Source organism: Scyliorhinus canicula, chromosome 12 (genome assembly GCF_902713615.1).
Source record: "Scyliorhinus canicula chromosome 12, sScyCan1.1, whole genome shotgun sequence".
In the NCBI taxonomy this organism is placed as follows: domain Eukaryota; kingdom Metazoa; phylum Chordata; class Chondrichthyes; order Carcharhiniformes; family Scyliorhinidae; genus Scyliorhinus; species Scyliorhinus canicula.
In genome coordinates this window covers 102,171,789-102,199,395 of record NC_052157.1, presented here as the reverse complement: position 1 = coordinate 102,199,395, position 27,607 = coordinate 102,171,789, and the positions used below count along the sequence as shown (strand labels likewise).

At 47.5% G+C, this 27,607-nt stretch overlaps 1 long non-coding RNA gene across 1 annotated transcript; it reads right to left on the bottom strand.

Moving 5' to 3' along the window:
- Window positions 1–6,413: 6,413 nt before the first annotated feature.
- Window positions 6,414–27,318, bottom strand: LOC119974581. The gene is made up of 3 exons (XR_005462525.1): window positions 27,170–27,318; window positions 17,805–17,852; window positions 6,414–12,685 (listed from the first exon to the last, which is right to left on the bottom strand). It is a non-coding gene; the product is annotated as an uncharacterized LOC119974581 (long non-coding RNA).
- Window positions 27,319–27,607: the final 289 nt, after the last annotated feature.

Below are 27,607 nucleotides of genomic sequence, written 5' to 3'. Positions count from 1 at the left end.
AGGCAGCATTTGACCGAGCATGACATCAAGGAGCCCTAGCTAAACTGGAGTCAATGGGAATCGGAAGAAAACACTCTACTGGTTGGAATCATACCTGGCACAAAGGAATATGGTTGTGGTGGTCGGAGGTCAATCAATTCAGCTGCAAGGCATCACTGCAGAAGTTCCTCAGGGTACTGTCCTAGGCCCAATGGGACTCCCTGTAATAGGGAGACCCCCCCCCACAGGGGCCCCATGTAATAGGGGATCCACCAGAGAGGCCCTTATAATAGGGGGCCTCCCATTGGGAGCCCCTGTCTAAAGAGATCCCCCACAGACTACCCTCCTCTACACCAATGCCCCCCCCCCCCCCAAATGAGAGTCCTGTCTGGACCTTAGAGAACAGAAAAGCTTTTCATCAGAGAGAGATGAATCCTGCCTATGTTCCAGGAATGGCTCATGGGAGCCTACTGGGTGACTCAAAAACATCTTAAATTTCACAAAAATGTAGGAATGGGCAGATAAGCAAGCTGTGGCTGTGATGAATTGAAGACATTGGTATATATAATGTATTATAAGTATTTGGTGCAGTAATGTTTTTAAAAGACTGGGTTAGGGTGTATATATATATCTGCTGCATAATCTATTTTTAAAAACTTAGCTCAAAGGGCAGACCGACTTTGTGGCTGAAAAAGGGGAAATTAAGATGTTGTAAAAGTGAGGTCATTGTTAGTTCAAACCGTGCTTATGTTTATAGGAAGTAATGGGATTTAGTTATGATTTCTGGGGAGTAGATAATTAGAGACATCTTAAGCAATTAGATCATGGCGATTTGAGTGGGATAGAGTTGATGTAGGAATGGGAGGAGCCAGGTCTGTGGCAGTCAGTTTGGAATTAGTGTTGCTAGAAGCTGTGAGCTGAACTGCGGCTTCTGCAGATCACTGTGAGAGATTCAGCACTAATCTGACAGGATCTTTCTCTATCTCTCTTCAAGCAGTCTCGCAAAAGATCTCGCTATGCAAAGATTGGGAAGTAATCCTGTGTTTGTTAACTCTATTTAAAAGCATCTTTTGACCTGTGACATACTGGAAAGGACATACTGGCACTGGAGGGTGTGCAGAGGAGATTCACTAGGTTAATCCCAGAGCTGAAGGGGTTGGATTATGAGGAGAGGTTGAGTAGACTGGGACTGTACTCGTTGGAATTTAGAAGGATGAGGGGGGATCTTATAGAAATATTTAAAATTATGAAAGGAATAGATAGGATAGATGCGGGCAGGTTGTTTCCACTGGCGGGTGAAAGCAGAACTAGGGGACATAGCCGCAAAATAAGGGGAAGTAGATTTAGGACTGAGTTTAGGAGGAACTTCTTCATCCAAAGGGTTGTGAATCTATGGAATTCCTTGCCCAGTGAAGCAGTTGAGGCTCCTTCATTACATGTTTTTAAGGTAAAGATAGATAGTTTTTTGAAGAATAAAGGGATTAAGGGTTATGGTGTTCGGGCCGGAAAGTGGAGCTGAGTCCACAAAAGATCAGCCATGATCTCATTGAATGGCGGAGCAGGCTCGAGGGGCCAGATGGCCTACTCCTGCTCCTAGTTCTTATGTTCTTATGTGATGCATTTCCTTGATTGGAGATAGCAGTTAGGAGTTTAAGTGTTTCTTTTTATTGTTGAACTGTTAATTGTAAGTCATATTTCCGTTATCATATTCCATGTTAAGGTAGTTTAATTCTGTGTAAATAATAAAATGTGTTTTAATATCCCATATCCCTATTTGTACCTGGAATCACTCCTGGAGTGAAGTAGCCTTTCCTCACAGTTTTACAAATTTTTAAAAAAGTGGGGTTCCTCTCCGGTATCCTAGCAAATTTTAGGCTCTAACCCAGGATCGTAACACTGATCCGAATATGACAGCCAGGAAATGAAGTGTTAGTGTTATTACCTTTACTGGAGAAAACTCAATAGCATAGTTTAATGGTCCAAACAAGGTAATCTTGAGGGTTGGTCAAGTAGATTATTTGATAGACACCCCAGATCATAGAGAAAAGAATCGGTTGTGTCATATCAATATGTTAAAACAATAGTAGGCAGGAGGATAAAAAGGAGCGGGTATGTCAAGTTGTTAGCAAAATGGAGGATGAAAGAGACAATGAGAGTGTGGCAGGAGACTTGGACAGTACACAACTTAAACTTCCTACTATCCAATTTACTGGATACTGAAATATTGGTACTGATAGACATCATATTCCCATATTTAGAGGTAGAAGGAGAAGATCTCGCGAGGTTACTTACAGGATTTAAAGGAATCTGTAGGGATAAAGCAGCCATACATAGAATCATAGAATTTACAGTGCAGAAGGAGGCTATTCGGCCCATCGAGTCCGCACCGGCCCTTGGAAAAAGCACCCCACTTAAACCCACATCTCCACCCTATCGCCGTAACCCAGTAACCCCACCTAACTTTTTTTTGGACACTAAAGGCAACTTAGAATGTCCAATCTACCTTACCGGCACATCTTTGGACTGTGGGAGGAAACCAGAACACCCGGAGGAAACCCACGCAGACATGGAGAAACCATGCAGAATCCGCACAGTTAGTGACCCAAGCTGGGAATCGAACCTGGGACCCTGGAGCTGTGAAGCAGCTGTGCTAACTACTGTGTCTACCGTACTGCCCCATGATGTGGATGTTGGGGAATCTTCACCTATGAAACAACATCTTTAGCATTTAAGCCCGGAGAAACAAGCTCAGGTGAAAGCAGTAATTCAACATATCACCTAATGGAACCTAGTCATTGCAGTTGGGGTGTTCGGGCCTAAACTAAATGGATCAGCCAGATTCTGCATAGATTACAGAAAGGCTGCTGTGGAAACAAAAAGGATTCCTACGCAATCTCTTGTTTATTGACAGGGTTGGCAGTGCCACATTTGTCACTGAGATTGATTTATTAAAAGGAAACTTCCAGGTACCTTTTACACTGTGAGCTAAGGTGATTCTAGCTTTTATCACATCGAGCGGGCTATACCAATGCCAAGAGATGTCATTTGGGCTGAAAAAGAAAATGCACCTGTGGTGTTCTCAAGTTGCTTATTTCAGGATGGTTGGCGTAGTGTTCACAAAGACTACAGAATAGCTATTACTTAAGCCAAGCTATGATTTTATTTACACTATTAAACTGGGATTCGACGCTTAGTCCTTAAGAATACACAACTGATCAATAACATCTAACTACACTCATCCACTTACTAATCTCACTACTGGTAGAAACTATAATCTAACTTTACTCACACTATCTGTTCTTCTGACCTTCACTAGCTAAATCCTGCAAACACTCCTCCCCTGAGGTCTAGCATCACTGCCTTATATAGTTGTATCTGCAGCTCCCTCTAGTGGCTACTCTCAACGCTACATTAACCCTTGCAATGCTGATAGTTATGATAGTACCACAGCTCCAACCACTTTCCAAAGACTAACAAATCAAGTTGCAACCAGTGTTCCGAACTATGGGTTCCTTGGATGACCTATGGTGTTAAAAAAAACACTTGAATAGATCGTTCAAAGCAATTAAAAGCCCCATTTAAACAATCGGAGTTAGCAGATCTCGTAATAAAGCTTTCCAAGAGTGAGTACGCGAAAGCACCTGTAACTTACCCAAGGCGTTTCGTAGGGCAAGGACAGGTGTTGCCAAAATTGGTGATAGCAATGACTTTTCCAGAATTTTCTACCCCTAAAATGAAAGACTGAGGCCTGGGTTCTCCGCTGTCTGCTGCAGAGTCCCCAATGGAGCAGAAAATTGAAAAATTGGGATCGGCGGCGGGCATCAGCGGGTGGCGAGCTGATCGCAATGCTCCACCAGATAGAGGATCTGGATCGGCGCAGGCTTGGTGGGCCGAAGGGCCTGTTCCTGTGCTGTAATTTTTCTTTGTTCTTTGTTCACCCCCCACTGGTGGCGAATTCGGGGTTTATGCCCTCACGTGAAGGCATAAACCCTAAATCCGCAGGAAGATGTAAATGAATGCAAACGAGTCTTAAAAAACCATTTCATCTACTTAGCAGGACCGGGACCCTATTCTCTGTCCCTTCTTAATTCTCCAAACATTACGTGGGCTGGGATTACTACAGGAGTCATCAAACATGAACCTCGCGGTGGGACAAGGGGGGCAATTCCTTAAAGGGGTTGCCCCCAAAGTCCATCCGAGGACCATCCCTTCCACCACAATGCATGACCTGCCCAACCCTCCTTGACCATATTCTCCCCCAGGCACCCACTTAAGCAGGAGACATACCCCCAAGGACCCCCTAACTAGAGGGACCACCCCCAGGGACCTCGTAATTAAAGGAATCCTCCCACAGAAACGTCCTAACTAAAGGGACCCCCCCACCCGGACCCCCTAAATAGAGGGGCCTCCCCCAAGACGGCCCAATAAACAGAAGGGACTAGGGAATCTATGGAACTGACTAAAGGGGCTTTTAGTGGGATTGGAAACTATATCGTTGCAGGAGAAAGGTTAAGTACAATTCCACACTCAGGGTAAAGGCACACAGACGCCACTAGCTGGGTGCTTACCTAGTTAAACAATCAGTTAGTATCAGCAAACCTCAGACATCTTTCGGGACCATATTAATCGTTTGAATGTCTGGTGACCTCTGTACTATCTCAAACACTTGGCTTAGCAGACAAAGCTAGAAGCACAAGGCTAAGTCTAGTAGCAATAAGGGATTAGAAGGAGCCTCCGAGAGATAGAAAGACTGATCATTCTTCGGGTAACAGACACCCTGACTTGTGAAAAATCAGCAAATTGTTTAATATAAACTTAAAACAAGCAATGTTAGAATTTAAACCTTGCTGTGCATACGTGACTGCATATAAAAATATCTCATGATTTTTTTAGTTGGGTAGGGTCCTGCTTCGGAGACACTCTCTGAAGTAATGCTCTCCCAGCACATTGGCAAAATAAAAGATTGTTCTAAATCTGAGCCTCCTGAGATTATTTTGTATGATAATCTGCTCAACGTCAAGACCTTTTGAAGTTTATCCTTTTTAAAGCGTTCCCTTACACCAGTCACTGCAGAGACTTGTCTTGTCTTTTGTCTTGTGTATATGCATGCCCATACAAATTGTATGTTAACCAGTTTTACAACTTGTTTTAAAGTAAGTTTTATTTCATAATAAATCAATGATTCTGTGTTTATTGAAAGCCTGATTAAAGTCTCTTTGATGCTGGGTATAGCAATAGTGAAATTCCTTCACTTTTACGCATGAATTGAACATCTACACTATTGTTGCAACCTGTGGAGTATTGGAGCTAGAATTAACTGCACACTCCTCCCATGTCGGTGAATGAACATACCTCTTCATTCACCTGAGGAAGGAGCAGTGCTCCGAAAGCTAGTGTTTGAAACAAACCTGTTGGACTTTAACCTGGTGTTGTAAGACTTCTTACTATGCTCACCCCAGTCCAACGCCGGCATCTCCACATCGCAGCACGGTAGCATAGTGGTTAGCACAAATACTTCACAGCTCCAGGGTCCCAGGTTCGATTCCCAGCTTGGGTCACTGCCTGTGTGGAGTCTGCACGCTCTCCCCGTGTGTGCGTGGGTTTCCTCCGGGTGCTCCAGTTTCCTCCCACAGTCCAAAGATGTGCAGGTTAGGTGGATTGGCCATGCTAAATTGCCCTTAGGGTCCAAATTGCTCTTAGTGTTAGGTGGGGTTACTGGGTTATGGGGATAGGGTGGAGGTAGGGCGCTCTTTGCAAGAGCCGGTGCAGACTTGATGGGCTGAATGGCCTCCTTCTGCGCTGTAAATTCTATGAAATTCATAGATAGATATATCATGGACTATTTGCTTTGTTGACTCTTGAATAGTCAAAATTATTTTCTTTTAAATCATGCAATTTTATGGCTTTACGCTCTTAATAAATAACTGGGATTTAAAATGTTATCTGCTTTAATTACTGAAACGTTACTGTGCCCTAAATGGATTGTAACCACATTTTGGGGCCTTGTTTGGGATTGTAAAATTTGGAATACAATACCTGAGAGGGTGGAAGAATCAGGTACTATAGGAGTGTTCAGAAGGCAATTGGACATATATTTGAAGAGTGCTAATTTGCTGGGTTATGGGTTGAAAGTTGGGTGTGGGATTAAATGGGACAGTACTTTCCAAGCGTGAGAACAGACTTACTGGGCAAAATGGCTCCTTTCAGTGTTGCTGGATTTTGTGATTCGTTGTCTGTAAACAAATTTTCCAACAGGGCAGTGGGAGAGAGTACCAGTCATGGGGACAGAAGCTGAAAAAAGACAACAGGCACACCATATTGTACTCTCCTCACATAGAGAGCATTATCTCAGAAAGGTTTATGAAGTGAAAATCCTGTCTGTAATGAAATCTTTTGATCCTCTTCATACAAGTACAAATAGATCTCAAGCAAGGTCAGTTGCAGAGCATGGTTTATTGAATCTTAAATTTACAATAAAATTGCTTTTCATGCAGTCAATCAATCAGTTTAGTCCAGAATTGCTCATTGTGAGTAACTTATTGAAGTCCTTTTTTTTAACCTTATTCCAATATAAAAGCATGCAAAAAATATCCTCTTTATATTAATACATATTTACAATGTAACACTTGCATCTCTCTCCAGACTAAGTACAGTTGTATCATGCGTAAGATATACTTACTACAGTGCACATTCATTGCAACACTCATTAGAAACAGCAAACATTGACATGAACATTTCAGGCTGATGTAGTATAGGTTAGCAGTGCACAATGAGTGAAGATGTTGATGTTCTGAGTACTAAACAGCCATATGAAATCCTCCTCAGCAATTCGACTCCACTGATCACAAGGTGGAGAGCAAGCTTTTCATCCAGCCCTGCAAACCAGCAGAGTTACCGAGTGGTTAGCAGCAGCAGTTAGCATTGTATTTCAATGGTCTACATGTCAATTATTGAACCTTGGTTCACCGTTTTCAGCCTGTACAATACAGCTGTGGGTCGCACACAGAATGGCATTCGCAGTATTGTCAGGTCTCTGCTGTATAGATAAGCGAGTGATGGAAATCCGCACTGTACCTGGCGGTTTAACCTGCTTCAAACCACGATGAAGTTCTCCGAGGGCGGGATTCTCCGATCCGCCAGCCGTGTTTTCCGTGGCGGCGCGGCCTCGCTGGCAGTGGGATCCTCCATTCCCGCATCTGTCAATGGGATGTCCCATTGCGGCCACCCCACGCCGCCGGCAACTCACGGGCATGGGTGCACTGCCAGCGTAACAGAGAATCCCACCGGCAGAGAATCCAGCCCTTGCCTTACTAGATATTTACTTCAAATCCATGCTTGGACAGCATCTTTCTAAGGACTGAGTCAGCCTGCAATGAGAAAGGCTACCAATAGTTTGCAGACAGCCAAGACTGTGGGATATATCTCAGTGGCTCATTTTCGGAGGAATGACTTCTGTCTTCGCTGTGATACAATTCTTAATAGATCAGTGGGCTGGACGGCTGGTTCATGATGCAGAGCGAGGCCAACAGCACAGGTTCAATTCCCGTACCGGCTAAGGCTATTTATGAAGGTGACTCTCAGGTTAAATCACCCACCCACCAGTCAGCTCTCTCACACTCACAGCCCATGGTCCTCGGGGACTATGGCCACTTTCGTTTCAGATTCAATGCCTGGTTCCCATGGGGGCTGGCCACTGCTTTCCAACAAGCCCTTTCTGCTCTGCCATCTGGTCTTAAAGATAGCACACTCAGAATTGCAGCTTATGACTTTTGCCTGTAGTTTTAACCAAAGGAATGGACACTTGCAACTGTGGTCATAAAATAATCATGTATTCACTAGACAGAAATATCTATCATTCAGGTAACTCATGGTGATGGCAATTATACTTAGATCCAATTGCATTCATGCACTGAGCCAGGAGAGGATTTCCATTATATTAATTCACGGGATGTGGCCATTGCTGGCTGAGCCTCCATTTACTATTTATTCCATCCCTATTGCCTTTGAGAAGAATAGCAGCCCTCACTTTAATTAAAGGGAAGGGATAGTGCGGGAGACCATTTCCTATGCACAGCTACATCTGCAGAGCAGAAAATGCAATAAATAGTTTTAGATATTCATAAAACACATCAATGACGGATGCTGGCGATGGGACATCTTCACTGACTTTAATCCCCTGACAATCTATTTTAGTGGGAGACAGCACTTTTTAACACCCACACTGGCAAAACATTAATCATCACCGCCTGAGGAAGCCAAGTATGAGTTTGAGATGCACCTTGCCATTTGTGTCTGGTGTGCAGAGTGAGAATCTGACCGCATATAATTACCGAGCAGCTTTAATAATTGCCTTGTTTAAATCAGTCCGCAATGTATTTGAAAAGGGCAGCAGATCAATTGGTGGAACCTGATAGGTTTTAAACGGACTCTCGACTATTAATTTATTTTTAAATTTAGAGTACCCAATTCTTTTTTTCCAATTAAGGGGCAATTTAGCATGGTATCTGGTCTCTCCAGCACAACGTTTAGTGCTTGTACCATTTGTTTTTTCTACAACAATGTTGTGAACTGTTATAATAATCAGAGTATCCTCCCCCTCCCCATGCGTTGGTAGTGAGGGGAGGATATCCGGTTTCTCCAACACAAAATTAGTGTTTGTACCGTTTGGCCTTGTATATATTTTTTACTGTTTTAATAAAAAGATATGGCCAATGCACCTACCCTCCACATCCTTTGGGTTGTGGGGGGTGAGACCCACACAGACACGGGGAGAATGTGCAAACTCTACACGGACAGAGACTTGGGGCTGGGAATGAACCCTTGAGACAGCAGTGCTAACCACTGTGCCTCGATGCTGCCCTACTGGCTATTAATTGTCCCCTTGTATAATTTTCCCTTCCCACCAATCAGTACAGAGCAATAATAACATGGACAGAGAAACAAGATGTTTTGTCTTCATGCTTGAAGATGACGCTAACTTGTATACGTAGAAGGAAGAGACAGAGAGGGGCATAGACAGACTAAGCAAAGCAGTAAACTATGGCAGATAGACATCATTTGGAGTTACAAGTGTGAAGACATCTATTTTGAATCCAAGGAAGAAAATTTGGAATATTGTCTAAATGGGGAGAAGCTACAAGCTCTGGAGGAACAAAGGGATTTGGGAGACCCTGACAACACATCTCTGGAGGTTTGAAGTGGACCACTTCAAACAGAGTTAAGTGCAGTTAGTTTCACAGCTGACCACTTCAAAGTTACTCAACCGTGAAGGGAGATGAATGGAACAATGCTGACAGCTGTGGTGTGTGGAAGCTGTCACTCTCAGCCTGGTAAAATCAACATCAAAGAGAAATGAATGAATGGCTTACAAATCAAAGGTCTGAGAGTTTTAAACCCAGCTGACTGGTTTTCTCTTTCCAGGAACTGCGAGTGCTGTTACTCTGTCTGAGCCAGCAGGTGTACTGCCCAGGTGAATGTTAAAGCAGTGATTCTATTCACTGCCTCTGTCTGGACTGCTCTCTAGATTCTAGACAGGGGGAGGCTTCCTGACAGAGGTTTCTCTTCTGGGGGAGGTGGTGGCTTACTGATAGATGTCTCTCTTCAATGAGGTCTCTTTATTTTGGAGGTCTCTGGGAGAGTCAGGTCACCAGGAGTCGGGGGGGGGGGGGGGTTGACACAGAAAATCCTGGGGATGGGGGGTGGGGGGGCGCGGGTTGGGGACAGAATTGAGTTTCTGGGAGAGGGGGCCCAGCCCTGAGACCTCTAATTGGGCTGCCCGCTCAAAATGGCGGCCTACTAGCGGAATTCCTTAGGGTATCCCTTGCAATCCTTGCCGCTAAGGATTGGGAATCGTGGGAGCGCAAATCAGGTGTAATTCAGCTGTGGTAGGAGAACAGTCTCCTAATTGGAGAACTGCTCTTTAGTCTTCGGTGGGATCAGTAGTTGGAGAATCTCTCATAATTAAGTGAGATGGTTAATGGTGTTGTACCGGTTTCCTCTGGTCAGTTCTACTAACAATCATTGTCAGAAAACATATCTGCCATTTCACTAAAACACGGCACAAAGCACATGCTCAGAGACACAAACTTACCAATAGAATACACCACCTATAACAACACAATTAATTGGTCAAATTAAATACTTACAAACCCAATGTAGTACATTCCACATTCCTCACGTAGACAACAGTGAATAAGGATAATTTCTCCTGATCAAAGTAAATATATATTTAAAATTTAGTGTGCCCAATTCATTTCTTCTAATTGATGGGCAATTTAACATTTCCAATCCACCTATCCTGCACATCTTTAGGTTGTGGGGGCAAAACCCACGCAAACATGGGGAGAATGTGCAAACTCCACACGGACAGTGACCCAGAGCCGGGATCGAACCTGGGACCTCGGTGCCGTGAGGCAGCAGCACTAAACACTTCGCCACGTGCTGCCACAAAGTAAATATCTTATCAGGAAATGTTTAAGAATTGGAAACCTAGATGGTCAATGTTAGGAATTTGTACCTGTGTGACTGCAAACTGTGTGACTGAAAGCCATGTAGCTGCTGTGTGATTATAGACTGTGCAACAGAATGCTGTGTGACTGTATGTTGTATGGCTATAAACTGTGACTGTACTCTGTGTGACTAAACACTGTGTAATTGTATGGTGTCTCATTTTGCTATGTGATTGTATGCCATGTGACTGTTTGCTGTTTGGCTGTATATTGTGTGACTGTTTGCTGTTTGACTGTATGCTGAGTGACTGTATGCCATGTGACTTCATGCTATGTGACTGTATACCCTGTGACTATTTGCTGTTTGACTGTATGCCGTGTGGCTGTGCGCCATGTGACTGCATGCTGTGCGACTGTATACCATGTGACTTCTGTTTGACTGTATGCTGTGTGACTGTATGCCATGTGACTGCTGATTGACTGTATGCTGTGTGGCTGTTTGCCATGTAACTTACTATTTGTATGCTGTGTGGCTATACACCATGTGACTTCTGTTTAACTGTATGCTGTGTGACTGCGCCATGTGACTGTTTTCTGTTTGACTGTATGCTCTGTGACTGTATGCCATGTGACTGCTGTGTGACTGTAAGCGGTGTGACTGTAAGCGGAGTGACTGTAAGCTGTGTGACTGTAAGCTGTGTGACTGTAAGTGGAGTGACTGTAAGCTGCATATGCGATGTGACTTTATGCAGCCTAATGTTACTTTGTGTGTTAACTTCAGAAATCGCAGGACTGAAAAATCTGTGGGGAGGGACGTCACATACTGGTGTACAGGCCAGGATCCACTCACTGGTGACCTGTGAAGATGACCCTACTGGAGTTCACCTGGTCACACAAGGCCATCCATTTACATATCTCCTGTTCTTGTCCCAGTTCCAACATGTTGGAAAGTCGAACATTTTCTGCAACATTTGTGAGGAGTTCCAGCCTCTCTGCCCCCACTCCCCTCCATCCTCACAGATAGTTGCGAGGGAGGGCAGGTGGTGGAGGGGCTCCCAATGCTGGTGTTTGGAGATGGGTTTGCCGAATATGTTGAGGTGTACTACTCTCCTGCCCCAGAAGGCTAATCTGGATACCTCCCCCCCTCTCCCCCCCCCCCCCCTCCCCCCCCCTCACTGGTCTGCCAATCTAAGCCTGGCTTTTCCAGGCAGATTAGTTGAAGTTAGGTCCCCACGCTGCTACAGGCTTTTTCCCCAATAACTCCATAAATTTTGACTGGGTGGGTGGTCCCACAGACATAATCCTGGTTTAACTGTTGGGTTCACAACATTGCAGATTATCAGGAGTAGAATTCTTACCTCTGTTGACATGTAGCTGTAAGGGATCCAAGTTGGAATGTGCGGAACAGAGTGATTCAATCACTGAACTATCTGAATAATTAAAAACGCTAACTTATTTATGCTCCATTCACCTGTTACCCATGATGCTTTCTTGGCGAATTGCAAATATAATACATTATTGATAAAAGAATGACTTCAGAGACACTAATCTTTGGAATGTTAAGTAGCACAGCTCTGAGATATACACAGTTCACAGCGGCGCCCTGCCAATAGTCCATTACTCTGTGGGGAATGAAGGGGAATGTCGACATTTCTCCGACATAGACCCACAAAGGTTTATGACACCCAAGAATGTCAGCAGGCAAACAACAGAAGTGCATGCTTTGATTGCACAGTCTGGCTCCAGCAGGCTGCAGGATTACTGCAGCAAAAGTAGCTGTTGGTCCCAATGAGGTGACTAGTTCATCACTAATGTGCTCAATTAATCATTTTCTGTTGGAACCCATCAGCCCAACAACGATGGCTGACTGGATGGATTGATGATGATGGATTGGTTGGATATTGAACAAATCGATCCTCTTGAGCATTCCGTTTGCAAACCCCATCCCATGTTGTGTTATTTTTGCCCCGGGAAGACAATTTGTGAAGCATGAATCCATTCTATTTCTCTGCCTCTCTTGGTGTGGGGCTTTTTCTGCTGGGTCTCAGTTTCACGCTGCGCCCTCAGAAGCTTTGGTTCATGACTGCCGTGTGGAATGACACTTGCATGTGAAGGTGATTTTTCTTCAGTCGAGCAAAGACAGGGTGCAACAGACCAAAATACAGCATGCACATGCCCAGAGCGCTCAGGAAATCGCCTCATTTTCACAGACATCGGGCAGCTCCATGTCCTTTCCTACATCCCCGCTGCTTTCCTTCCTGCAAGTGGGAACAAACAATATTCATTCTGGTTTGATTTTCCTTTCGCTTGGAGCTTGCCAATTTGAAGGAGGACTTGGTAATAGAGTCCCCTACTCCGAGGCCTCCCCACTCCAGACAGCCCAGTGAGTGGAGACCAGTGTTCCAATCTTGGAATACTGGCTCCACATCCACTTGAGTGGAAGTGGAGCTTCCAGCGTGAGTGGAGAGGTGAATCCCTTCCCACCCATTGGGCGGAATTCTCCGCACTCACGACGGGGCGGAGAATAGCGGGCGGCGTAGATTTTTACTGCCACGCTGGTCCGACGCCCTCCCGCTATTCTCCCCCCCCCCCCCCCCCACGCCTGCCTCCCGACACGAATCGCTGCCCGCTGTTTTTTTACGGCGAGCAGCGATTCTCAGCTGGCCGATGGGCCGATTTCCAAGGCCTTTACGACCGTTTTTATGAACGTCAATCACACCTGGTCTGACCGTTCGTAAAAACGGCCGTAAAGTCCCGACCTGGGGAACCATGGCACCAAATAGCACGGCAGTACCATGGCCGTGCCAAGGGTGCCATGGGCCTGCGATCAGTGGGCACCGATCGCGGGCAGCGGGTACTTACCCCGCACACTCTTTATCCTTCCGCCGCCCCGCTGTATCCATTCGCGGAGCGGCTGAGGGGCATACCGGCCCGCACATGCGCGGGTTTCACGCAAATGCGTGATGACGTCATCCGCGCATACGCGGGTTGGAGTCGTCCAATCCGCGCATGCGCGGCTGACGTCATCTGACGCGTCAGCCGTCGCTAACTCTGGCTAGCGGGCTTAACGAAATTCGTTAAGCCCGCGATGTTCACGGCCGCGGGATGCTAGCCCCGACTGGGGACCAGAATCGGTTCCCGGTCGGGGGGGGGGGGGCCGAGGCTGGCGTCAAATCCGCCCGTTTTTGACGCCAGCCTCACGATTTCTCGCGGGTGCGGAGAATCACGCCCATTGTGTTCCATCCAGCTTGATTCTCCTTGGGGTGCGGACAGTCAGATTAAGGACTTCTCCAGCTGGAAAGACATGGGAGGGACCCAGAGGTCCGCTGGATGTAAATCAATGCAATGGGCTGGCTCATGCTCAAGAGACATTGAAGGGAAGTTGAGGAAGACAATGGACTCTTAATTTTAGGTACCCGCTACTATGTTCAATGTTCCATTCTCCCCCATCCCCAAACCCACATTTCAAACATTATGGACTGAATTCTCCGCCGGCGGGATTCTCTGTTTTGCCAGCAGTCCGGGGGTTTCCCGATGGCGTGGGGCTGCCCCACAATGGGAAACCCCATTGACCAGTTGACAAAATGAAGAAGCCCGATGGCGTGCCACACCAGGGTCGGAAAAACCCACCCTTAATTCCTGGGATCGCAGTGTGAATCGAGGTTAGTGAGCTGCCCTGTCCATGGTCTGAATTGCATTCCAATCGAGTGAGGTCTTACACTACGAATCTTAAGATGCAAAATAAATCCTAATATTTACAGATCACAGCTGATCTGATTGTGACCTCATCTGCCTGCCTCCCCCCGATAACCTTTGACTCCCTTGTCAGTCAAGAATCTAATTCAGCCTTAAACATATTCATTGGCCCTGCCTCCACCCCTCTCTGGGGAAGAGAGTTCCAAAGGCCCATGACCCTTTGAAAGAAAAAGTTCTAGTTCTGGTCTCTTCACACCCCCCCCCCCCCCCCCAGCATCTTATAATGCTGTCCTTATTGAGATGGCATGGAACACCCAGTGGGTATGGAGATGGCATGGAGATCTCAGAGGTATAAAGGTTGCAGGGGGATCTGGGGATTGTGGAGATGGCATCCAGAGGGGTATGGAGGTGGCATGGGGGAATCTGGGAGGGGGGGGGGGGCTGGATAGAGATGGCATGGAGATCTGTGGGGTGTGGAGATGGCGTGGGGAATTTGAGGTGGTGGAGATGGCATGGAGATCTGGGCGGCATGGAGATTACTTCGAGATCTGGTAGATATGGAGATGGCATGGCTATCTGAGAGGTAGGGAGATGGCATGGAGATCTGGAGGGTATGCAGATGGCATGAGGACCTGGGAGGTATAGAGACAGCATGGGGAATCTGGGGATTGTGGAAATTATCTGGGGAGCATGGAGGATCCGGGGGTTGTGGAGGTGGCATGGGGGATCTAGAGGGCATGCACGTGGCATGGAGGGACCTCTGGGGATGTGGAAATCACATGGGAGATCTGTAAGGCATCTTAGGGGTGGGGGTTAAGGGATGAGGTTTGGGGGGACTTTACCAATGGAGGAATGGAGCAATATCGGAAAACGTTACGAGTAGGGAAGGGTGAGGCCACGGCAGGGTTTGAAAACAAGCTTGAGAATTTTAACATTGAGGCTTCGCTAGAGGTAGGGGTCGGTCAATGAGTGCAGGGGTGATGGGGGAACAGGCAGCAGAGTTCTAGCTTATCACTGGGTGGGCACTAGTTTCTTTTCTCAAATGATTTGCTCCATGTTTTTGCTGTTAACCAGCCGGTTTGGAAACAGCACTCGATGTAGTCTGCCACAGGTCAGTGCGGCATTGAACAGCACAGTAACAATGTTCAAGAGAAGAAAATCAACATGGAATTATCTAACGTAACAAAATGGGCATTGGGAAAGGAGAGGATGATAATTACGGGGCATCCTGATTACCATAATTAAATAGGGGTGAGTAAGTGGAGCTAACACAAACCTGCCCCTTGACACCATCTGTTGGAAGAGCTAGAGGCCAAGATAAAGCTGAATTTAATTGGAAAATTGATAGATAAACAAACAATAAACATAATGATTCAGTCAGATACTGTGAGGACAGGGTTCGGAAGTAAAAACAATTCAGGAAAGGCATTTTTGGAGCTACTGACCTCAAATTGATGAGAAAAATTTGAAAACAAAAACGAGATTGAAGGGTCAAGCTCCAAAGCAAAACAAAATACCTTGCCAGCGTTACACTGCCGGAGGTGCCGACATTCAAAACAAGGTCCCGTCTGCCCTCTGAGTAATGGTAAAAGATCTCATGGCACAATTTGACAAATAGCAGCGGTGTTTTCTCTGTGTCCTGCTCAATATTTGTCCTTCAACCAATCGAAAAGCATCTCATTGCCAATGGGGGGGGAGTTTACTGTGTTCAAACTGGCTGTCACACTTCCTACACTCCATCAGTCTAGCATTGGCTGTGAGGTTTCGTGGGGAGACCCTGAGGATCTGAAGGGGTTATATAAATGCAAGTCTTTCCCTTTTGCTGAAGAGAGCTGGAATATGTCATGTAAAAAGAAACAATCTACACAAAGAGATCAAACGGAGATGTTAAAAGGGAAGCACACACGGGGGGGGGGGGGGGGGGGGGGGGGGAGTTTCCAGGTCCTATCCCATTGTGGGAATCATAGTGGGGGGTTTGAGAGGGAGTGGGGGTTGAGGGGGGGGGGGGGGGGGGCACGGGTGATGGAACAACAATGGGTCAGGAACATCTAAAGACCTGTCTGACCCTCAGGGGCGGGAATTTCCAGATCATCGGAGGGGGGTCGCAATTCGGAAAGTTCCCCCCTCCGGGATCTCTCAGATCTACAACTTGTTTCAGAAAAATCTAGAACAATTAAAAACTGCAACAAGCGATGGTTTACAGGAGGTACATTGCAGTAAGATTAGACATAGCAAGAGAGGAAGCTGTCTAAGACCGTCATTAATAATCAAATCCATCGGGCCCCCTTGCCTTGCCCGCAGTGGATGCAAGGTAACATCCCGGTGGGTAGTTGCGGAAACAGGGGGGAAATGGAGTGAAGACAGGCCATCCTGTTTCTCCTCTGGCTCCCTCGGCAATGGTTTATTCTTTATTTAAAAGTTTGCCTTTCAAGTGGTAGTCGCCCAGTGGAGCACCGACAAGGTTGGTTGGTTGGGTGATGCTTGGAGGTCCGGGAGGTTGAGTGGGTGGATGGGTGGGGGTCCTAGAAGGGAGGAGGTGGTGTAAGGGGGCTTGGGGGGGGGGGGGGGGGGGGGACTCCCAGGGACCCCATAGCGGGGTGTCCTCACTTGGGGGTGTGGAGTAGTATCATGATGTAGGGGGTGACATTGTCCATGGGTGGGGGAACCAAGCTCACTTAGAGATCAGGATACCTTTTCAAAACGGCTGCCCGATCTCTGTGTTTAGCTCCCCAGTGCTAGCGTGGGCTAGACTGGTGAGAAACTCCACAGGGCCCAAAAACGTGACTAAGTGTCATTGAATAGTGGTGCGGAACTCGCCAGCAGAGCCGATGGGAAACTCACTGAGAAACCCGCCACAAATTAACGCGCCATATACGTACTCTCTGTCGAACACACAGACACTCTCGCTCTCTCTTACACACACATTTGGCGGGATTCTCTCACCCCGGGGCCAGGCCAGAGAATCACTGGGACCGGTGCCCACGCCGCCGGTCGGGGGCCGCAACACAGGCCCCCCGTCGGTGATTCTCGGCCCGGGATGGGCCAAGCGGCCACGCTAAAAAAGCCGAGTCCAGCCGGCGGCGTCCACACCTGCTCTTACCCGGCAGGACCTCGGCGTGGATGCATCTGGGGGTGGTCTGGTGGTAGGGCCTCCGCTGTGGCCTGGCCCGCAATCGGGGCCTACTGATCGGCGGGCCGGCCTCTTGGACAGGGGACTTCTTTTGTTCTGCGCCGGCCCCTGTAACCCTACGCCATGTTGCATTGGGGCCGGCGCGAGAAGGGAGCCACCGCACGCGCGGCAATCCCACGATGTTGACGCCAGTCTCACTGCGCATTCCCAGACACACGGCGCCCATCTGACGCCGGGAATCGGCAGCTGGATCGGCGTGGGTCGCTCCAGTGCTGTGCTGCCCCCCTGTAGGGGTCGGAATTGTTGTTCCTGAGGCCATGTTGACGCTGTCGAGAAACGGGACGGCATTTACGACGGCGTCAACACTGAGCCTCAGGATCAGAGAATCCCGCCATCGTACTCTCTCTCACACATGCACTCTCTCACACACACAAACACACACTTGCTCTTACTTACACACATGCACTCTCTCACACACACTTCCTCTCTCTCTTCCACGCACACTCTCACATGCACATGCATGCACACACTCACACACACAGTAAAGTTACCTTAATGAAGGGTGCCTTTTGGTGGAATTCTGGAACAAACTCTTGTCTCTGGGATAGTCCAAAATGAAAAGAGAAAAGGAAAGAAAATGCCTTTAATACATGAAAAGGAAATACTGACATAGATAGAGAACAGCTTAGTAGAATGGGTTAGAAAGGAAGCCTGACTGATGGGAATATGCTTTGCAGAATGGGAAAGATTCAGCATCGACCAGACTCCAGGATCACAGGCTGACAGCCCTAGTGGTAGATCCCCTCTCACTAGACAATGAATGCACAGGAGGAGATGTGTGTTGATGAATCTCCCTGTGCTGCCAGCGATTATGCAGAGCTTTGCAGAATAGGCTCAGGACGAGCACGGAACAAGAATCTGTCTGTCATATTGCTATTCGCTCATTGCTGAGTGAGCTAAACCACTCAGGAGCTGGTTTAGCTCACTCAGCTAAATCACTGGCTTTTAAAGCAGACCAAGCAGGCCAGCAGCACGGTTCGATTCCCGTACCAGCCTCCCCGGACAGGCGCCGGAATGTGGCGACTAGGGGCTTTTCACAGTAACTTCATTGAAGCCTACTCGTGACAATAAGCGATTTTCATTTCATTTCATTTTTCAGTCTGGGAAATCAAGCAGATTGAATGAGCTGCCATATCATTTCCGGTCCATTTACGTTGAAAAGGGTTCCTGTTTCTCCTGCCCTCGATTGCACAAAGACCACTAACTCCAGAAAGTGCTCATGAGGAAGAATATCAAAGTTCCAATGGATTTCCCAAAGGTGACAGCCTGCCTTTAAGTGCTTTGGGCTAATACACAGAATTTACAGTGCAGAAGGAGGCCATTCTGCCCATCGAGTCTGCACCGGCTCTACATAAGCCCATGTCTCCACCCTATCCCGGTAACGCCACCTAACCCTTTTGGACACCTAAGGGCAATTTGGCATGGCCAATCTACCTAACCTGCAGATCTTTGGATTGTGGGAGGAAACCGGAGCACCCGGAGGAAACCCACGCAGACATGGGGAGAACGTGCTGACTCCGCACAGACAGTGACCCAAGCCGGGAATCGAACCTGGGAACCCTGGAGCTTTGAAGAAACTGTGCTAACCACTATGCTACCGTGCCACCCTGTGATGGGATGGGATATTCATATGATGAGATATTCCATCATTGGGAGGAAAAAGTGCCAAGCATCTGACGAGCGGTATAAACTGAAGTGTATATACTAGGTGTACATAAAGGGGTGGGATTCACTGGTCTTCTCGGTGGCATGCCATTCACTGGCAGCAGGGTTAGAGAATCCCACTGAAGTCACCCGACCCCACTGGGAGACCTGCGGGCAAGCGTGCACTGCCAGTGGGAACACGGAACCCCAACAGCCGGAATATATAACAGCCGATGTATATAAAGAGAGTATATACACGAGCGGCGGGATTCTCTGATCCTGACATGTTGAAGCCTTCGTAAACGTCGTCGCGTTTCTTGATGGCGCCAACATGGCCTCAGGAGCAGCGATTCTGACCTTATAGGGGCCAGCCATGGCACTGGAGTGACCCACGCCGCTCCAGCTGCCGATCCTTGGCATCAGATGGGGGGTCTGCGCACGCACAGTGGGACCGGCGCCAATGGCACATGCGCAGTTGGCTCCCTTCCTCCGCGCCAGCCCCGACGCACATGGCGTGGGGCTACCAGGGGCCGGCACGGAACAACAGAGGCCCCCAGCCCAAGAGGCCAATTGGTGGGCCCCGATCGTGGCAGGCGACCGCAGAGGCCTCCACCTCGGGGTCGGAGCAGCCCCCACCCTCACCTCACTTTGGGCAGCATGGTAGCATGGTGGTTAGCATAAATGCTTCACAGCTCCAGGGTCCCAGGTTTGATTCCCGGCTGGGTCACTGTCTGTGCGGAGTCTGCACGTCCTCCCCGTGTGTGCGTGGGTTTCCTCCAGGTGCTCCGGTTTCCTCCCACAGTCCAAAGATGTGCGGGTTAGGTGGATTGGCCATGATAAATTGCCCGTAGTGTCCTAGACAGTAAGGTTAAGGGGGGGGTTGTTGGTTACGGGTATAGGGTGGACATGGGTTTGAGTAGGGTGATCATTGCTCGGCACAACATTGAGGGCCGAAGGGCCTGTTCTGTGCTGTACTGTTCTATTCTATAACCTGGCCGCCCCTGGATGCATCCACACCGAGGTTCCGCTGGGTAAGAGCAGGTGTGAACAGCGCCGGCCCATCCTGGGCGGAGAATCACCGGTTGGGGGTCGCATAGAGCAGCCCCCGACCGGCGCCGCGCCGACCGTGCCCGCACCAATGGCACCGATTCTCCGCTCTCCAGAGTATTGGCGGACAGGCTTCGGGGCGGCGTGGCGCGGTTCACGCCCGTCCCGGCAATTCTCTGGCCCGACCCCGGGGTGAGAGAATCCCGCCCCAGGTGTACGTAAAGTGTATATGCCAGGTGGGTAGGTCAGTTGGCTGGACAGCTGGTCCGTGATGCAGAACGAAGCCAACAGCGTGGGTTCATTCCCGTTCCGGCCAAGATTACCATGAAGGCCCTTCTCAACCTTGACCCTATCGTCTGAGGTGTGTAACCTTCAGGTTAATCATCAGCAGTCAGCTCTCTCTCAAAGGGGAGAAAGCAGCCTATGGTCCTTGGGAGCTAGGGTGACTTTCTTTAGAATTCCTTTATTACAAAAACATATGAAAAGTTGCCAATACGTTATGAGTTTGGATACATCTGTCTTCAAAGTCACTCTTGTTAATTAAAGCGCTCTTCAGATACTTGTGCCCAATAGCAGAATCCTGCTTCTGAACACAAACCCTCACCTGCGAACTGAAACGTGATTACAAGTGTAAAAGAATCTTGGACAATCTAGGGCAGGACAAATCAGGAATGTTTTCCAACACAAAGATAGAGGCAGCAAATGTGTGCCAGCTTACTCAATCTGATTGACGTCCCCGTCTAATGAGCAGGTACATTATGACAGACATTAGAGTCCCAGTCCCTTCAAAAGCCTGGGGTATCAGAGAATGAGTACTGAACATTCTACCCTGGGTGACCATCTTCATTATTATTTTTTAAATTTCGAGTACCCAATTCTTTTTTTCCCAATTATGGGGCAATTTAGCGTGGCCAATCCACCTACCCTGCACACCTTTGGGTTGTGGGGGTGAAACCCACGCAAACACGGGGAGAATTTGCAAACTCAACACGGACCTCACCTGGGTCCTCAGTGGCGTGAGGCAGCAGTGCTAACCACTGCGCCGCCGTGCCGCCCGACCTTCATTATTCATGATACCTAGGGCTGTAAATCATCTTTCACTAATTAATCAATAGACTCAGAGAACTTCTAATCTGTACAGCCGGCTCCAATGGTAACAATTCAGACACCTGCCATTAGAAATCAGGGAAGAAACAAATTTAAGGTTGTACTGTTTCCAAAGCCAGGACCTACCGATGTCAGAATCCTCTTGATCAAACCTGAACACAGCCTCAATAATGTTAACAAAATCTTCTTCAAGGTGCTCCTTCACTTGCAATTGGCAGAGATGCTTCTTTACCAATAGAAATGTCACAAACCCTTCCTTCCAGAGAGTTTTGACAACACTATCTCTTGGTTACAAGGTTATATTCGAAGATTTTCACTTTTCCTCACCGCATGTCAATCCCCCTTAATTTACTCAATCGGAGCTTGGTCCTTGCATTGTTCCTCTTCAAGAAAGGCAACGGTGGGGAGGCAGCTGGATTCTCAATCCGGACTACAAGAGTTGTAGTGAATGAATTGAAGTCAATTTAAATAAAATGGAGACGGTGAGCTGCCAACTTACTGTTATCCATTTCTCACCATCCCAAAAAAGTGGAAAACCAGGATGGAGTAACACCGTTCTGGTTGGGCCGGCATTTATTGACCATCCCTAGTTGCCTTTCAGAAGATGGTGGTGAGTTGCCTTCTTGAACCGCTGCAGTCCCTGAGGTGTAGGTACACCCACAGTGCTGTTGAGGGAGGAGTTCCAGGATGTTGCCCAGCGACATTGAAGGAATGCGATATATTTCCAAGTCAGGGTGGTGAGTGACTTGGAGGGGAACCTCCAGGTGGTGGAGTTCCCAGGTATCTTGGGGGCATAACCTTAAAATTAGAACCAGGGCCATTGAGAGTGAAAGCAGGAAGCATTTTGCACAGTAAGGGCAGCAGCAATCTGGAACTCTTCCGTCAAACGGCAGTGAGTGCTGGAGGATAATTGATTATTTTTAACAGAACTTATAGATTGTCATGAGGTATGGAGTGAAGTAGATTAGCCAGGATGGCAGAACAAGCTTAATGGAATAAATGGCCACTATGTTCGTAAGGAGAGCTGTGTGAATTGCACTTGCTCTGTACAGGATGCATTGCTTAAAGGAATACATTGGTTGTCTACAACGATTGGCTCTACAAAAAGTTACAGCTGACTTATTACTTAGGCAAAGCCAAGCAGTGACTACAGTCATGATATGCAGATATCCATCCCCGGCAGATATTGTCAGGATCAAGATGGTGGCTGGTTTGCTCCAGCTGTCGTTGTTCGACAGGCTGCGCCCCGCTCGTATGTTGTACGTATGGCTGATGGTTCTGTTGTGCGATGAAACAGAGGGGCACTGCGCAAAGTTGCCTGACCACAACCACTTTCTTCTCCGTTTCAGTCCATTGTTTTGCCACCTCCTGATACCTCGAACTACGAGGCCACCAGTCAGGCTTCCATCCCGCCTGTCAAGGCGCTGTCGTCCCCACCATCACCTCTCCGCAGGTCGACAAGGGTCAGATGCCAGCCCCAGAGACTGGACTTATGAACATTTGTTTTGTTTACTATTTTCTGTTTTCTCACATTAGACAGCTGTCTTCACATGTAAATACGTTCTCATGTGCCACCGCTTGTAAATATGTTAATACTTGCCACCACATGTAAGCACATTCCCATGTGCCAACGAAACAGAAAAAAGGGGAGATGTCATGATATGCAGACATGCAGATAATGATATACAGACAGGCATAGACAGGCAGCTAATGAACACAGAGAACAGGACATGACCAATGAGCAGGCAGGACACTCACGGGTGGTATCTCACTATAAAAGGCACGAGGCATTCAACTCCGCCTCTTTCCACTGATAACATCTACAGAGTGAGTCAAGGTGTATGTACAGTATCACACCTCCAGCACGTGGCTAAGGGCTAGTCTGGTTCAGTCAGACAGAGTAACCACACATAGGTTAGCAGAGAGTCAAACTCAGAGAACTGTGCTAACTATGCTACTAGTTCAATAAATCAGATTGAACTAACTTCAAGGTCTGGAGTATCTTTTGGTTAAAGCAGCATCCAGTTGCAGCCTGTGTTATCCCAAAGTACGTAACACAACAATTATTTTTGCTGTATTCAACATGGTTCACGTGGAAGGTTCCCTATCATCTGGATACGTCTTGTTTTTGTTAAAATTAATGTTTGTGCTGTTCGGGGCTCGGACAGCAGTGTGGAGCAGCAATCATACTTCCTTCGTGGTTCAATGCTGCTGGAGTGCTGTCTGATAGAAGGGTCAATACAGTATCGAAGATATGTATGAGAGTCATTAAGACAATAGGTACTTAGAAAGAAAGACCTGCATTTATACAGTGCCTTTCATATCTTGAGGACAAAGCAAAAGGCTTTACAACCAATAAAGCACTTTTGGAAATGTAGTTACTATAACGCAGGAAATGTCATGGCCAGTTTAAGCACAGCAAGCTCCCAATCAGCGGCAATGAGATAATGGCCAGATAGTCTGTGTTTGTGATCGTAGAATCGCTACAGTGCAAAAGAAGGGCATTTGGCTCATCGGGTCTGCATCTACCATCTGAAAGAGCACTCAACCTCGGCCTACTCCCCTGCCGTATCCCGTAGCCCCATCTAATCTACACACCTTTGGACACTAAGGGGCAATTCAGTGTGGCCAATCCACCTAACCTACACATCTTTGTACACGAAGGGGCAATGAAGTGCAGCCAATCCACCTAACCTACACATCTTTGTACACGAAGGGGCAATGAAGTGTGGCCAATCCACCTAACCTACACATCTTTGGACACTAAGGGACAATTAAGCATGGTCAGGTGGCATGGTGGTGCAGTGGTTAGCACTGCTGCCTACGGTGCCGAGGACCTGGGTTTGACCCAGGCCCCGGGTCACTGTCTGTGTGGACTCCTCATGTCTGCGTGGGTTTCACACCCACAACCCAAAGGGTATTTTAAATTTCTGAAAAAAAAGTTTGGCGTGGCCAACCTTTGGACACTAAGGGCAATTTAGCACGGCCAATCTACCTAACCTGCACATCTTTGGATTGTTGGTTAATGGGCAACACATTGGACTATATACCGGGGATAACTCTCCTGCTCTTCTTCAAAATCGTGACAGACAAGAGGGGAAATGAGGCCTCAATTAAATGCAAGTGTTAGCAAGTGGGAAAGTGTGGAACCCACCCTTCATCACCTGAGGAAGGAGCTGCGCTCCGAAAGCTAGTGATTCGAAACAAACTTGTTAGACTTTAACCTGGTGTTGTAAGACTGCTTACTGTTCCCTCCTTGTTTAAGGAAGGATTCAAATGTGTTGGAGGGGGTTCAGAAGAGCTTTACTAGATTTATACCTGGAATAGACGGGTGGTCTGATGAGGAAAGGTTGGACAGACTGAGCTTGTTGCCACTGGAGTTTAGAAGAGTGAGGGGTGACTTGATTGAAATATATAAGATCCTGAATGGTGTTGACCAGGTGGAAGTTGAAAGGATGTTTCCTCTTGGGGTGAGTCCCGGACTAGGAGGCACAATTTTAAAATTAGGGGTTGACGGTTTAGGAGGACTATGCGACACTGAAACTCTCTGCCTCAGAGGGTGGTGGAGGTGGGGGGTCACTGAATATTTTATAAGGCAGAGGTAGATAGATTCTCGTTCGTCAAGAGAGTCAAAGATTATCGGAGATAGATGGGAATGTAGAACTTGAACCACTAACAGATCAGCCAATGATCTTATGAATGATGGGGCAGGCAAAGGGGCCGAATGCCAACTTCTGTTTCTATTTCGTATGTTTGAATGTTTCAACTTGCCCATTCTGGTTTTAGCTGAGCCTGGAAAGTAGGTTGGGGCGATCAGATCCAGGCGGACAACTTAAATATGAAAATGAGGATGAATGCCTCATCGCTGTGTCGGTCTGGAAACATTAACTGTTCAAATCCGGGTTTCCTGAGTCTCAGCAGCTTCATCAAGGGAACAAATGAGCTCAATTCAGGAGTTAACTGCCTTCACTTATACCACCTGGATCCAAGTTTCTGTCTGTAAAGCCCATGTGATCCCCCCTCTCTCCCCTCTCCACTAACAATGTCCCCAATGTCTCTGATCCCACCCCGTGGCCTCTGAGTTCCGACTTCACACCACTCCCACCGAGGCCTCCGAGCCCCATCCCTCTCCCCCGATCTCTAATCGTTCCTCCCTCCCATCACTTGGATCCTCAATCTCCCTGCAATGTTCTCAGTGTGGACCTACCTGCTACAGATTTGTGTTGATGAGAATATCTAGGGATTTGGAGGAAACAAGGGTAAAGGGAGTTGACAAACAGATCATCCATTAACTAAATAAATAGCAGAACGGGCTCAAGGGCTGAATGGCCTTCTCCTGTTTTTGATGTTCCCAAGTTGAGCTAACAGATAAAACATTGTACAGGAGCCCGAAGGATGCTTTTCTCAAATGGAAGGCTGTGACTAGTGCCGTTCCACAGGGATCAGTTCTCTGTTGTTTGTAGTGGATACAAATTATTTGGAAGAAAATGTGTTTTATGATTAGTAAGTTTGCAGACAACACAAAAATTGGTGGAGTTGCGGATAGTGAAGAGGGTTATCAGACAATACAGCAGGATATAAACTGGTTGGAGTCTTGGGCGGAGAAATGGCAGATGGAGTTTAATCCGGACAAGTGTGAGGTAATCACTTTGGAAGGTCCAATGCATTTAGGAATTACACAGTAAATGGCAGAACTCTTGTGAGTATTGACAGGCAGAGAGATCTGGGCGTGCATGTCCACTGATCACGGAAAATGCCACGCATGTGGATAAGTTGGTCAAGAAGGCATACCGCATGCTAGCCTTCATCAGTCGGGGCATTGAATATAAAAATTGGCACGGTCATGTTGTAGCTGTACAGGACCTTAGTTAGGCCTAATTTTGAATATTGTGTACAATTCTGGTCACCACACTACCAGAAGGATGTGGATGCTTTGGAGAGGGTACAGAAGTGGTTTACTAGGATGTTGCCTGTATGGAGGGCATTAGCTATGCGGAGAGATTAGATAAACTCGGTCTGTTCTCACTGGAACAACGGAGGTTGAGAGGCGACCTGATCGAGGTCTACAAGATTATGAGTGGCATGGACAGAGTGGATAGTTAGATGCTCATTCCTAGGAAAGGAGCGTCAAGTACTAGGGGACATAGGTTTAAAGTGCGTGGGGAAAAGTTTCGACCAGATGTGCGAGGCAAGGTGTTTACACAGAGGGTGGTAAATATATGGAACACACTGCCTGGGAGGTGGTGGGAGCAGGTACGAGAGCAGCATTTAAGGGGCATCTAGACAAATATATGAATAGGATGGGAATGGAAGGATACGGACTCTGTGAGGGCATATGGTGTTAGTTTAGACAGGTTCCAATGGTCGGCTCATGCTTGGAGGGCCGAAGATCCTGTTCCTGCGCTGCATTGTTCTTTGAGTAAATACTACACAGATCCACACTATAAGAAGCATTGGCTCATTGCTGCTGCCTTTGCTTCATGTGACCTAATCTAGAAGTAGATTTTGGACCTCCTCCTAAGATGCAAAGCAGCAACGGTATTGTCCTGAATTTCAAACCACCGTTTAATCGGTGGTGGTGACACTTAGGTAGTCCGAGTTGCTGTGGCAACACACATTTTTTTTTTTTTTCTTCTTTTAAATTTCTTTTTTCCAATGAAGGGCAATTTAGCGTGGCCAATTCACCTACCCTGCACATCTTTGTGTTGTGGGGGGTGAAACCCACACAGACACCGGGGAGAATGTGCAAACTCCCACGGACAGTGTGACCCGGGGCCGAGATCGAACCGGGGTCCTCAGTGCGTGAGGCGCAGTGCTAACCCACTGCACCAGCGTGCCTGCCCTCTCTCTCCGACTCTTCTGCCTGCCATTGGTCGATTATTGGAAGGCTTTGCAAGCTGCTACTCACCTATTTGGCCGTTGCATGAACACACCTTCCTTGGCCTGTGTGGAAGTGAACCCTGAGCTACTGACTCAGAGGCAGGGACATTATCACAGACGCCACACACGACTCACCTCTCATTTATACCAGTACACAGGCTGAAAGCTGAGCACTCACATGAGAAGGTTTCCTGGTGCCGACATGATCTCCCCTCCTTCCTGCTCTGAAACCAATGGGTTTCCAAAGGAGCGTTCCTTAACATGGCCTTCACCAAATCTACAACAGAGAGATGATACTTCACAAGTTTTGGCATTGGTGAATCAATATTGTTTTAACATAGAACATAGAGTGCAGAAGAGGCCATTCAGCCCATCGAGTCTGCAACGACCGATCTTAAGCCCGCTTTCCACCTATAGCTCCCGTAACCCAATAACCCTCCTAGCCTTTTTGGACCAAGGGCAATTTATCATGGCCAATCCACCTAACCCGCAGCATCTTTGGACTGGGGTGAGGAAACCGAGCACCCAGAGGAACCCACGCAGACACGGGGAGAACGTGCAGACTCCGCACAGACAGTGACCCAGCAGGCGAATCGAACCTGGACCTGGCGCTATG